Below are 12,313 nucleotides of genomic sequence, written 5' to 3'. Positions count from 1 at the left end.
CAAATACTCTAGATATGCCACATTCTTTTATTTATACCTGTATCTACCATCTACTGATCACATTAATGTACTGAGAACTGTGAATATAATTTTCTTGATAGCTGAGAAATATATCACGGGTTCCTCTGGGGCTAGGACCTCATTCACACTAAGCGACATGGTGAATCATGTGTTTTTCAGCGCAATTCGGTGCTGAGCGGCATTGAGCTACAATGCGCTATATTGAGCGACAGTGCACATTTTATCGCGCTACGTAACACGACTTTTGGGAGCGACTTCGTCGCTGCTACATTGGGCTGTAACCAATCAACAGCGGTCTTGATGTGGCATCATTCTTTCCTTCCATTTTGCAGTGCAAAAGTGACCCTTTTGTAGCATTACAAGGTCGTGCAATATGGCCGGGAATGCGCGACTTTGCGCAACACCATTGAGTCTATTGGAGTCGAATTGCGCAACATCCGCCGAAAAAAGGGTCATGTACAAGCGACAAGCTTGAGCGACGAGCTACAGGTGACATTGAGCTGTGAGATGTGAACAACTCTATTGAAATGCACTGGACAAGCTACATAGAGCGATATTACTCGGAAATATTGCGCGATTTCTGAGCGGAAATCGCACGACAAAACCGTTCAGTGTGGACGGGGTCTAAAGGGTTGAGAAAGGCTGATACAGAGGCATGAAGGCACACATAAATTATGTGAAGTCTTGGTTGTTTCGTTAGTAGAACAGTGAACAGGAGCATTTATCACTGCTGTCATTCCCGCCCATATAGTGCTATAATGAAAACCTCAATTGAATGAAACATGCTTGTAATTATATTTTTACTAATGTAGGACATATAGCACATATCTTTTCTCTGCTATACTGATCATAGTTTGCTACACTATATAATAAGGAGGATGATCTAAATTGTGCACCACACATGTTACCAAACTGACAGTACTATCACTTTTAGGGCCGGTTAACATAACTTCCAGTGCATTCCAGCATGATTAGCTGCTAAAGCCCACTGGATTGCATTAGAAAACTCTCCATGCGTTCTGGGGTGGGAGGGGGCGAGGTGGTGTATTCAAGTCAAGGCCCCCCACCCGCAAGTGCGATCGCCCGCAGCAGAACGGGTGGCACATCAATGCCTGTGTTTTGGTCCAGTGCGAAAAATAGTACAAACACCAGAACGCAGGGAGGATTTTTGAATGTGATCCAGTGCATTTCATCTAGCTATACCATCTACTAGTGCATGCCATCGGCTAATTGTGCTGGAATGCACTGGAAGAGGTTTGAACCGACCCTTAGATCTACCAACAGCTATGTAGTGCAAGGATCTGCCCAAATGGATACAAATAATTGGATACTTTAGGTAGGTAGATGGTATAGCTAGATTGTCGTGTGTATGGGGATCTTAAGGTTGGTGATCCATGGTGCAGAGGAACCTAGTAAGTTGTATTAACTTTTTGTTTTCCACATCAAGTGATCATCTTTGTTACTGTTAGCATTTACACCAACTTGGTGGTCCTCTATGCTTCCAAGGCCTTGATTAGTGATGAGTGAGTTAGTTCATCTGACCTCTAGTTGTCAAAAAAGGGCTGATCTGTGTTAGTCAGGTAATCAAAGCATTCTGCTTTTTTTCCTGCTGGGTGAATTGTTCCACTGGTAAAGAGCTCCTATAGAGGCCTTACAGGTTAGCATACTAAGTATACAGCACACAACAGGTCCTACTTCAAACTATCCTGCCTCCCAGAGAAAAGGGCAAACATTCTTTTTTGTATGCTGTATCCATTTGCCTGGAGTGTGTGCGACAGATGGGCTAATGCTTTGAAATGAGCCTGGTATATGGAATCCACTGGTAAGGGATCCCTTTAGGAGTTCACTTAAAGTTGGTAAGCCTTGAGGGTATGGTTGGCTGTTTTGGAATAAATCTATGATGTTTTTTAAGAGCTGTTCTCTTCTTTATCCACAATGCACAGATACTAGAAATAATGATGTTTGCTGGTGATCACAGACTCCATCTCTTTTTGGAGTCAGGGAGCATCATTTAGAGTGTTTCTCAACCTTTTGTTCAGTCACAGAATCCTTTAAAAGTATGCAAAATCTCAAGGCTGGGGTCTAAAATGTGAAAATATGTAAATGTAAAAAATTACACATGGTTTCTACAGAATTCATACCAGACCCTTATATGACCCTTATATGAAATGGATACATCTGGATCGGCTGAGCGGAGGCTCCGGCAGCTCGCTCGCTCCCGTTTGCCCCATCCCCGCCTTTGGCTGCTGTACGGGCTGTTGTGAATAGCCCGTACAGCAGCCCTTCGGTTCGACTGAAACGAAGGGCTCCGGAGGCTGAAGAGAGCCGAAGCTTCGGCTGGATCCTTCGGGTCTTTAGTGAATAACTCTGACAGTGTCCATGAAATCGTTAAAAACTCTCTCTTTTTCTTTTCTACTGTCTACTCTCAAGTCTACTCTCAAGTCTTAATGTATGAAATAAAAACAGAAAAAAAAAAAACCCAGAGAAAAACAGAAAAAAATGTGTATTCTTAGTCTTTCTTTGTTTCTTTTTTTTTCCACAGAAGTATTGTTCCCTGTTATATTTGTTTTTTACACACATTATTTGGTTACTGTTTTGGGTGAGAGATATTTGAATGATATTAATGCAGGCTCATGCAGCCAATTTAAGTGAGCAGCTGTAAGGAGGGATGCCCAGTTTTTTTTAAGAGTAATCGAACGCAGAAGTCTCTATAGAAAAAAGGGTCAGCATCTACTTTAACAGAACTGCTAATGCCTCCATATTCTACATTAAGCTTTCCCTATGCAATTTTGTCAGCAGCACTCTCTATGCTTTCCCTTTCACAACTAAAGCACATTGTCAATCTGAGACCTCGCCCCTCTTTTGTGAGCTTTTCAGTTTTTATCAAAATGCCCCATGTAGACCTAGCCATATATTTTCATAAAATGTACAATGAGACATTTAAAATAAAACAGCAACACAGAGGGAAATACAGTATAAGGTAATAAACTTGAAAGAATTTTACAGACTAAAACCAGTCAGCTTTTATAGGATAAAGAAAACAGAATTATAAGAACATTACGGAAAGATTAAAAATGATTAAATGGCTGAAAGTAGCAGTTTTCTAGTAGATGTAATGTATTATATATTTTGGATTAGGGTCTCGGATAAAAATAATGATAATGCGTTTAAAAGTTCTCTATGATCTTACCAAAACACACAGGAGGAATCTTCAGCTTCTGCTACAGCTGCAGTAAGAGCTTCTAAGAATTCAGCGTGACAATGAAATAATTCCTTCCTGAGCAACCAGTTACTAGAGAAAACAAATGGTATGACTGCATGCTTGAAAAGAGTCTTGTTTCATTAAGCAAATTCCATCCAGAAGAAGCCATTTTAAAAAAGGCAAAATTTCAGTGCATAGTATTTAAAGTCTCTCTCACTATACATATATCCCACTAAGGTTAGCAAAAACTATCCTTAGTGGGGGAATACATTTACACATATATGAAGAGACATTTTAACTATTAAAGTGTATGTATAGCCAAAACCTTTTTAATTTGTTTTTTTGTATAAAGTAGAGAAGTCCAAAGACCTTGCCAGTTTATTTTTTGCTGCCTTTGTACCATTGCAGGGCATTTCCCTTGGCTTCCTACAACAGAGCTGCAACAGGAAATTGGAGGAAATCTTCCAAAGTGAGAGGAATACCCCTCCTAGACTGTTATCCCTTGGACAGGTGTGCCCATTGGAAGATTTCCCCTTACCTCTTGTTCTATGGAAAACTAAAAAATGTGGGATTTTTACTACCTTTCTTTATGGGTGACAGTAGTCACCAGTACAATGGAGGGGTGCGCCTCCATAGCTGGGACACAGCAATAAAAATTTGACAGTGGGTCTAGCCCTTTCCACTCTATGAATACCAAAAAAAAAATGTTTGCCTAGTAATGCACCTAGTACCTAGTAAACCTTAATATTTACTGCAAAGAAACGTATTTTTCTGCTGCTGTATTAACTCTTTTGTTTTTTGCATTCTTTCCCACATGTTATAATCTGTATTTTAGGCCTGAAAATTACTTAAAACCTCCACACGTTATATATTATCTGAAAGCAAAGACCCTGTAGAATAAAATGGAGGCAGTTGCAAAAATTTACATCACACGATATTAGCCCAACTCTTTATCAAACCCAGCAATTTAGTAAAAAATTACCCTACATTAATTTTAGTGCCCAAAAACACAACATAATACCCATTTTGTTTGTAAAATATAGAAGATGAAAATACCCAACATGCCCAGGTAAAAAATTGTCCGTCCATGAAATGGTGGCAAAATACAGTATCCTAAACTGTTCATAGACGACGCTTTAAAAGCACCTACAGGTTGTCAGTTTAGAGATATCTGTGAATATTGGTCCTGGTATTATTATTATTTTCACTCTGTTGCACAGAGGTGCACCTGACGTGTCTTTACATTAATATGTGCACGCTCGAGGGGCAGGGTACTTACAAAAATGTTTTTATTTTTTTAACATTTATTTTATTTAATCTTATTTTTTTTTAAACATTTTTTTTAACTTAATTGCTATCACATAAGGAGGCTTACAAATCCCCTATATGATAGCATACTAGTGGTGACAGGTACTCTTTAAGGTGACATTAGGGGTCAATTAGACCTCTAGTGTCACCTTTCCACTCCAAATAAACTATTGGAGCGCATATTACTTATTGCCCAATGCCCAGCTTCTGCAACTGATCAATGACAACAGAGGACCGGCGGTGATACATTCAGCATTGCTTCCGGTCCCATACAGTGGGGAGAAGATGAGTGAATGGATGTTCGATGGTCTCCTTCCCTGCCTTCTGCCTGCCAACAACCGAGATGCTGGTCCCAGGCCAGCACGAGAGGCAGAGGAGTCGGGGAAGCAAGGCAAGGTGTTGGGCAGGGGGGAAGTGTGCGCTGCACCAGCCATGGAAGTGATTAGGCGGCATCTCAGCCACCAGAATTGCTTCCAGTGTAAAGCCGACAGTTGGCTTTTCACATGTAAACAGAGTCCATCTGGTATGAGATACCTCGATGGCAGCGAAAGGGTTAAAGTGCAACTGAAACTTTTGGATAGATTGGAAAGGGTTTAGAACCCCCTGTCAGGTTTATATTGCTGTTTGTGTCTATGTTAGAGACATTTGCGCTAGTGACCGTTATCAATAAAGTGAAAGAAAATCAAAAATTTTAGGTTGCCAACAGTAGATGAGAAATCGTCCAATGAGGACACTAGTTCTGATGACCCTACTAACCACCAGGGATTTCCCTCATTTTGGAGCAATTTCCTCTCACTTCCTGTTGTTGCTATCAGACAGGAAGTGAAGGTTGATCTCTCCAATGGAACACAGATGGCAAAAAACGATGACAGGGGTTTTAACCCTCCCTACCCTATGCAAAAAAAAATGATATGGGTTGGACTTGATTATATGGGTTGGACTTGATGGACGTATGTCTTTATTCAACCACAAATACTATGTAAAAAAAAATTGCTTCAGTTATTTGTTAACAGTTTATTGTTTAGTTTGAATTAGTATTATTTTTAAATGTATTGCAAGGGATAGACTTTTCAATGTATACCATGCTGGTATAGAATTTTTTATACTTGAAGATATGCTAAACAAAATCTCTTACACGTAAAGTCCAACTTCTGCCAGAACTTATTTTGATAGAGTGGGAAGAGTTAGAATCAGTGTCAACTCTTTCTTGATGTCCCTGTCCCAAAAGAGATCTTTTTAAAAGAACAGGAAGCAAGGGGAAAATGTCCCTTTTCCTGTCTATTTATCAGACAGAACAGATAGTGAAAATGCATTTTCTAGTTGAGTGAGAAAGGTTTAGTACCTCCATCAGAAATGTATTGCTGCATGGGCCATTAGTCAGCTATCTGCTGACTTTGGGTCAAAGGAGTACACTAGGATATGAACTTGTGAACCCCTAAAAAGGTTCGGCTTTACTTCTCTTTAAAATAAATTATTTTCAGAAACTGAAGACTCTAGAAGATTATCTGCAAAGACATACAACCCCAGTTCTTAAAATGGTAAATTTATATTTCTTCTATTTTCTATTGTGAATAAAATATGGGTTTATGAGATTTGCAAATCATTGCATTCTGTTTTCATGTAGATATTACACAATGTCCCAACTCTTTTGGAATTGGGGTTGTAGATATATATTGATATGAACAGTGGTTGGACCCTTGCATGCAGGTGTTCTTTGCATGGAAACAGACTTAAAGGAGAACTATGGGGTCAGAGCTTTTCCCCATAGTTCTCCTAAGGGTCGCAGGAGAACACAAACTAGCGTTCTCCCGTGACCCAAACAAAGCTCACGGTATATTGAGACGCCGCAGCCGGAGCGGATCCCGACATTGCTGTCCACCCGACATTGCTGGATCCACTGTATCCAGAGGCAGAGCCAGCTGTGCCCGCCCCTCCCTGTCCATTCCACCAGTCAGCGCTGGAGGATCGGAGCGGGAGGGGGGGAATCCTTGCAGGGAGCCGTGAGTGACAGTCACGGCACTCTGCAGGGATAGATCGAGAAGTGAGCGAGTAACGGTATGTGTTCGCTCACTTCCCGATCTACTGAAGAGAGCCGAAGCTTCGGCTGGATCCTTCGGGTCTTTAGTGAATAACTCTGACAGTGTCCATGAAATCGTTAAAAACTCTCTCTTTTTCTTTTCTACTGTCTACTCTCAAGTCTACTCTCAAGTCTTAATGTATGAAATAAAAACAGAAAAAAAAAAAACCCAGAGAAAAACAGAAAAAAATGTGTATTCTTAGTCTTTCTTTGTTTCTTTTTTTTTCCACAGAAGTATTGTTCCCTGTTATATTTGTTTTTTACACACATTATTTGGTTACTGTTTTGGGTGAGAGATATTTGAATGATATTAATGCAGGCTCATGCAGCCAATTTAAGTGAGCAGCTGTAAGGAGGGATGCCCAGTTTTTTTTAAGAGTAATCGAACGCAGAAGTCTCTATAGAAAAAAGGGTCAGCATCTACTTTAACAGAACTGCTAATGCCTCCATATTCTACATTAAGCTTTCCCTATGCAATTTTGTCAGCAGCACTCTCTATGCTTTCCCTTTCACAACTAAAGCACATTGTCAATCTGAGACCTCGCCCCTCTTTTGTGAGCTTTTCAGTTTTTATCAAAATGCCCCATGTAGACCTAGCCATATATTTTCATAAAATGTACAATGAGACATTTAAAATAAAACAGCAACACAGAGGGAAATACAGTATAAGGTAATAAACTTGAAAGAATTTTACAGACTAAAACCAGTCAGCTTTTATAGGATAAAGAAAACAGAATTATAAGAACATTACGGAAAGATTAAAAATGATTAAATGGCTGAAAGTAGCAGTTTTCTAGTAGATGTAATGTATTATATATTTTGGATTAGGGTCTCGGATAAAAATAATGATAATGCGTTTAAAAGTTCTCTATGATCTTACCAAAACACACAGGAGGAATCTTCAGCTTCTGCTACAGCTGCAGTAAGAGCTTCTAAGAATTCAGCGTGACAATGAAATAATTCCTTCCTGAGCAACCAGTTACTAGAGAAAACAAATGGTATGACTGCATGCTTGAAAAGAGTCTTGTTTCATTAAGCAAATTCCATCCAGAAGAAGCCATTTTAAAAAAGGCAAAATTTCAGTGCATAGTATTTAAAGTCTCTCTCACTATACATATATCCCACTAAGGTTAGCAAAAACTATCCTTAGTGGGGGAATACATTTACACATATATGAAGAGACATTTTAACTATTAAAGTGTATGTATAGCCAAAACCTTTTTAATTTGTTTTTTTGTATAAAGTAGAGAAGTCCAAAGACCTTGCCAGTTTATTTTTTGCTGCCTTTGTACCATTGCAGGGCATTTCCCTTGGCTTCCTACAACAGAGCTGCAACAGGAAATTGGAGGAAATCTTCCAAAGTGAGAGGAATACCCCTCCTAGACTGTTATCCCTTGGACAGGTGTGCCCATTGGAAGATTTCCCCTTACCTCTTGTTCTATGGAAAACTAAAAAATGTGGGATTTTTACTACCTTTCTTTATGGGTGACAGTAGTCACCAGTACAATGGAGGGGTGCGCCTCCATAGCTGGGACACAGCAATAAAAATTTGACAGTGGGTCTAGCCCTTTCCACTCTATGAATACCAAAAAAAAAATGTTTGCCTAGTAATGCACCTAGTACCTAGTAAACCTTAATATTTACTGCAAAGAAACGTATTTTTCTGCTGCTGTATTAACTCTTTTGTTTTTTGCATTCTTTCCCACATGTTATAATCTGTATTTTAGGCCTGAAAATTACTTAAAACCTCCACACGTTATATATTATCTGAAAGCAAAGACCCTGTAGAATAAAATGGAGGCAGTTGCAAAAATTTACATCACACGATATTAGCCCAACTCTTTATCAAACCCAGCAATTTAGTAAAAAATTACCCTACATTAATTTTAGTGCCCAAAAACACAACATAATACCCATTTTGTTTGTAAAATATAGAAGATGAAAATACCCAACATGCCCAGGTAAAAAATTGTCCGTCCATGAAATGGTGGCAAAATACAGTATCCTAAACTGTTCATAGACGACGCTTTAAAAGCACCTACAGGTTGTCAGTTTAGAGATATCTGTGAATATTGGTCCTGGTATTATTATTATTTTCACTCTGTTGCACAGAGGTGCACCTGACGTGTCTTTACATTAATATGTGCACGCTCGAGGGGCAGGGTACTTACAAAAATGTTTTTATTTTTTTAACATTTATTTTATTTAATCTTATTTTTTTTTAAACATTTTTTTTAACTTAATTGCTATCACATAAGGAGGCTTACAAATCCCCTATATGATAGCATACTAGTGGTGACAGGTACTCTTTAAGGTGACATTAGGGGTCAATTAGACCTCTAGTGTCACCTTTCCACTCCAAATAAACTATTGGAGCGCATATTACTTATTGCCCAATGCCCAGCTTCTGCAACTGATCAATGACAACAGAGGACCGGCGGTGATACATTCAGCATTGCTTCCGGTCCCATACAGTGGGGAGAAGATGAGTGAATGGATGTTCGATGGTCTCCTTCCCTGCCTTCTGCCTGCCAACAACCGAGATGCTGGTCCCAGGCCAGCACGAGAGGCAGAGGAGTCGGGGAAGCAAGGCAAGGTGTTGGGCAGGGGGGAAGTGTGCGCTGCACCAGCCATGGAAGTGATTAGGCGGCATCTCAGCCACCAGAATTGCTTCCAGTGTAAAGCCGACAGTTGGCTTTTCACATGTAAACAGAGTCCATCTGGTATGAGATACCTCGATGGCAGCGAAAGGGTTAAAGTGCAACTGAAACTTTTGGATAGATTGGAAAGGGTTTAGAACCCCCTGTCAGGTTTATATTGCTGTTTGTGTCTATGTTAGAGACATTTGCGCTAGTGACCGTTATCAATAAAGTGAAAGAAAATCAAAAATTTTAGGTTGCCAACAGTAGATGAGAAATCGTCCAATGAGGACACTAGTTCTGATGACCCTACTAACCACCAGGGATTTCCCTCATTTTGGAGCAATTTCCTCTCACTTCCTGTTGTTGCTATCAGACAGGAAGTGAAGGTTGATCTCTCCAATGGAACACAGATGGCAAAAAACGATGACAGGGGTTTTAACCCTCCCTACCCTATGCAAAAAAAAATGATATGGGTTGGACTTGATTATATGGGTTGGACTTGATGGACGTATGTCTTTATTCAACCACAAATACTATGTAAAAAAAAATTGCTTCAGTTATTTGTTAACAGTTTATTGTTTAGTTTGAATTAGTATTATTTTTAAATGTATTGCAAGGGATAGACTTTTCAATGTATACCATGCTGGTATAGAATTTTTTATACTTGAAGATATGCTAAACAAAATCTCTTACACGTAAAGTCCAACTTCTGCCAGAACTTATTTTGATAGAGTGGGAAGAGTTAGAATCAGTGTCAACTCTTTCTTGATGTCCCTGTCCCAAAAGAGATCTTTTTAAAAGAACAGGAAGCAAGGGGAAAATGTCCCTTTTCCTGTCTATTTATCAGACAGAACAGATAGTGAAAATGCATTTTCTAGTTGAGTGAGAAAGGTTTAGTACCTCCATCAGAAATGTATTGCTGCATGGGCCATTAGTCAGCTATCTGCTGACTTTGGGTCAAAGGAGTACACTAGGATATGAACTTGTGAACCCCTAAAAAGGTTCGGCTTTACTTCTCTTTAAAATAAATTATTTTCAGAAACTGAAGACTCTAGAAGATTATCTGCAAAGACATACAACCCCAGTTCTTAAAATGGTAAATTTATATTTCTTCTATTTTCTATTGTGAATAAAATATGGGTTTATGAGATTTGCAAATCATTGCATTCTGTTTTCATGTAGATATTACACAATGTCCCAACTCTTTTGGAATTGGGGTTGTAGATATATATTGATATGAACAGTGGTTGGACCCTTGCATGCAGGTGTTCTTTGCATGGAAACAGACTTAAAGGAGAACTATGGGGTCAGAGCTTTTCCCCATAGTTCTCCTAAGGGTCGCAGGAGAACACAAACTAGCGTTCTCCCGTGACCCAAACAAAGCTCACGGTATATTGAGACGCCGCAGCCGGAGCGGATCCCGACATTGCTGTCCACCCGACATTGCTGGATCCACTGTATCCAGAGGCAGAGCCAGCTGTGCCCGCCCCTCCCTGTCCATTCCACCAGTCAGCGCTGGAGGATCGGAGCGGGAGGGGGGGAATCCTTGCAGGGAGCCGTGAGTGACAGTCACGGCACTCTGCAGGGATAGATCGAGAAGTGAGCGAGTAACGGTATGTGTTCGCTCACTTCCCGATCTACTGAGCCGACCTGTGACAGTTTCATTGTCACAGGTCGGCTCAGATTATGAGGCTGAGTAAAAATCACTCGCTTCATAATTCTCCTTTAAATGTACTTGGACATGATTGAGTTAATAGGAGTATGCTGCTGAACGAAAGTGAAAGTAAAACTAAGCAGACAGACAATACTTTGTTTTATTTGGGCATTTTTGATAAGTACAGTAATATAATTGAAAAATATATATGACAGTTCACGTATTATATGCTATGGGTCTGCAAGCATTCAAATACCTACTTGTATATATATTTTTTTTTCATAAACTGCAGGCATAAAGCAGATTTGTCCATCATCTCGAGTGGAGACAATACATTAAGCAGAATGTTCTTGCTCTTGTGTTAGAACTGTGTGTGTGCTAATCAGGAAACTGTACTGTATTGTTTGTAAAAGTTACACCCAACCACATTGCTTGTAATACATAGGCACTCTCAAGGAGAATCATTTGGGATTTCACAGCATGACCTCATCTTTCTATTCTGTATTTTTAAGTTCTTAAAGTAAACTTGTCACACAATAGAGCAATTAAATCTGAGCATCTGAAGAAAATGTACATAAGCAAACCTGACCTTTAGTGAAAACTGCATGTTAAAACAATAAATAGATCCAGAGATATAAGCAGCTGGAATTATATATACATTTTGACTTTTATTATAAAATTTCTAGATCAGCCCAGTCCATGACTATCTTTCATATGGTCCTTTAATGCGATGGAGGCAGAACCAAGTAATAGGGAGGCTTGGGAGGTAGGGTCAAAGTCAAATCTAGGAATAGGGCATGAACATTCTTCCAGTTTCCCACCATGCGATACTGAATATCTTAACAGACACAAGCAATTTTAAATAGGGAGCATGCTTACCCCTTTGCAAATACCGACTATGCATAGTCGGTATTTGCAAAGGCATTTTGAAAGGAAGGATCCAATAATTAAGTGGCTAATTCAAAAGACTAAAAAATCAAGCACTTGAAACATGTTAGGTTTTTTCAGAAGGTTCAGTTTTTTCATATTGAGTTAAATGCATACTGTATAGATTTTTTTTTAGTTTCTTAGACGGCTGTAAACTCCTGCACACAAAGGATCAATTTTACCAGGTCTGACTGGTTACGGCCAGATTCAGCTTTTCCGAGCATTTGTTTTACTGCTTTCCCCAAGAAAGTCCACTACCAAGGATGTATACCGAGTGTTGCTCCTCAATAGGCACAAATTTGCACATTTAGATGAACTGAATATGTATTTTTGTTAAAAGCAAAATACGATTTGGTGGTCCCATCCCATATCCAACTATGGTTTTCTCTTTGTAGATAACAGGAATCCAATTAACCAATATCCACATCAGACCTTTTCCATCCAGCTTTAGACAAGATTATCATTCCCCAGCACTTACGCAG

Source organism: Nanorana parkeri, unplaced genomic scaffold (genome assembly GCF_000935625.1).
Source record: "Nanorana parkeri isolate BGI_ZX_2015 unplaced genomic scaffold, ASM93562v1 scaffold1440, whole genome shotgun sequence".
Lineage (NCBI taxonomy): Eukaryota > Metazoa > Chordata > Amphibia > Anura > Dicroglossidae > Nanorana > Nanorana parkeri.
This window is presented reverse-complemented; position numbering follows the sequence as displayed.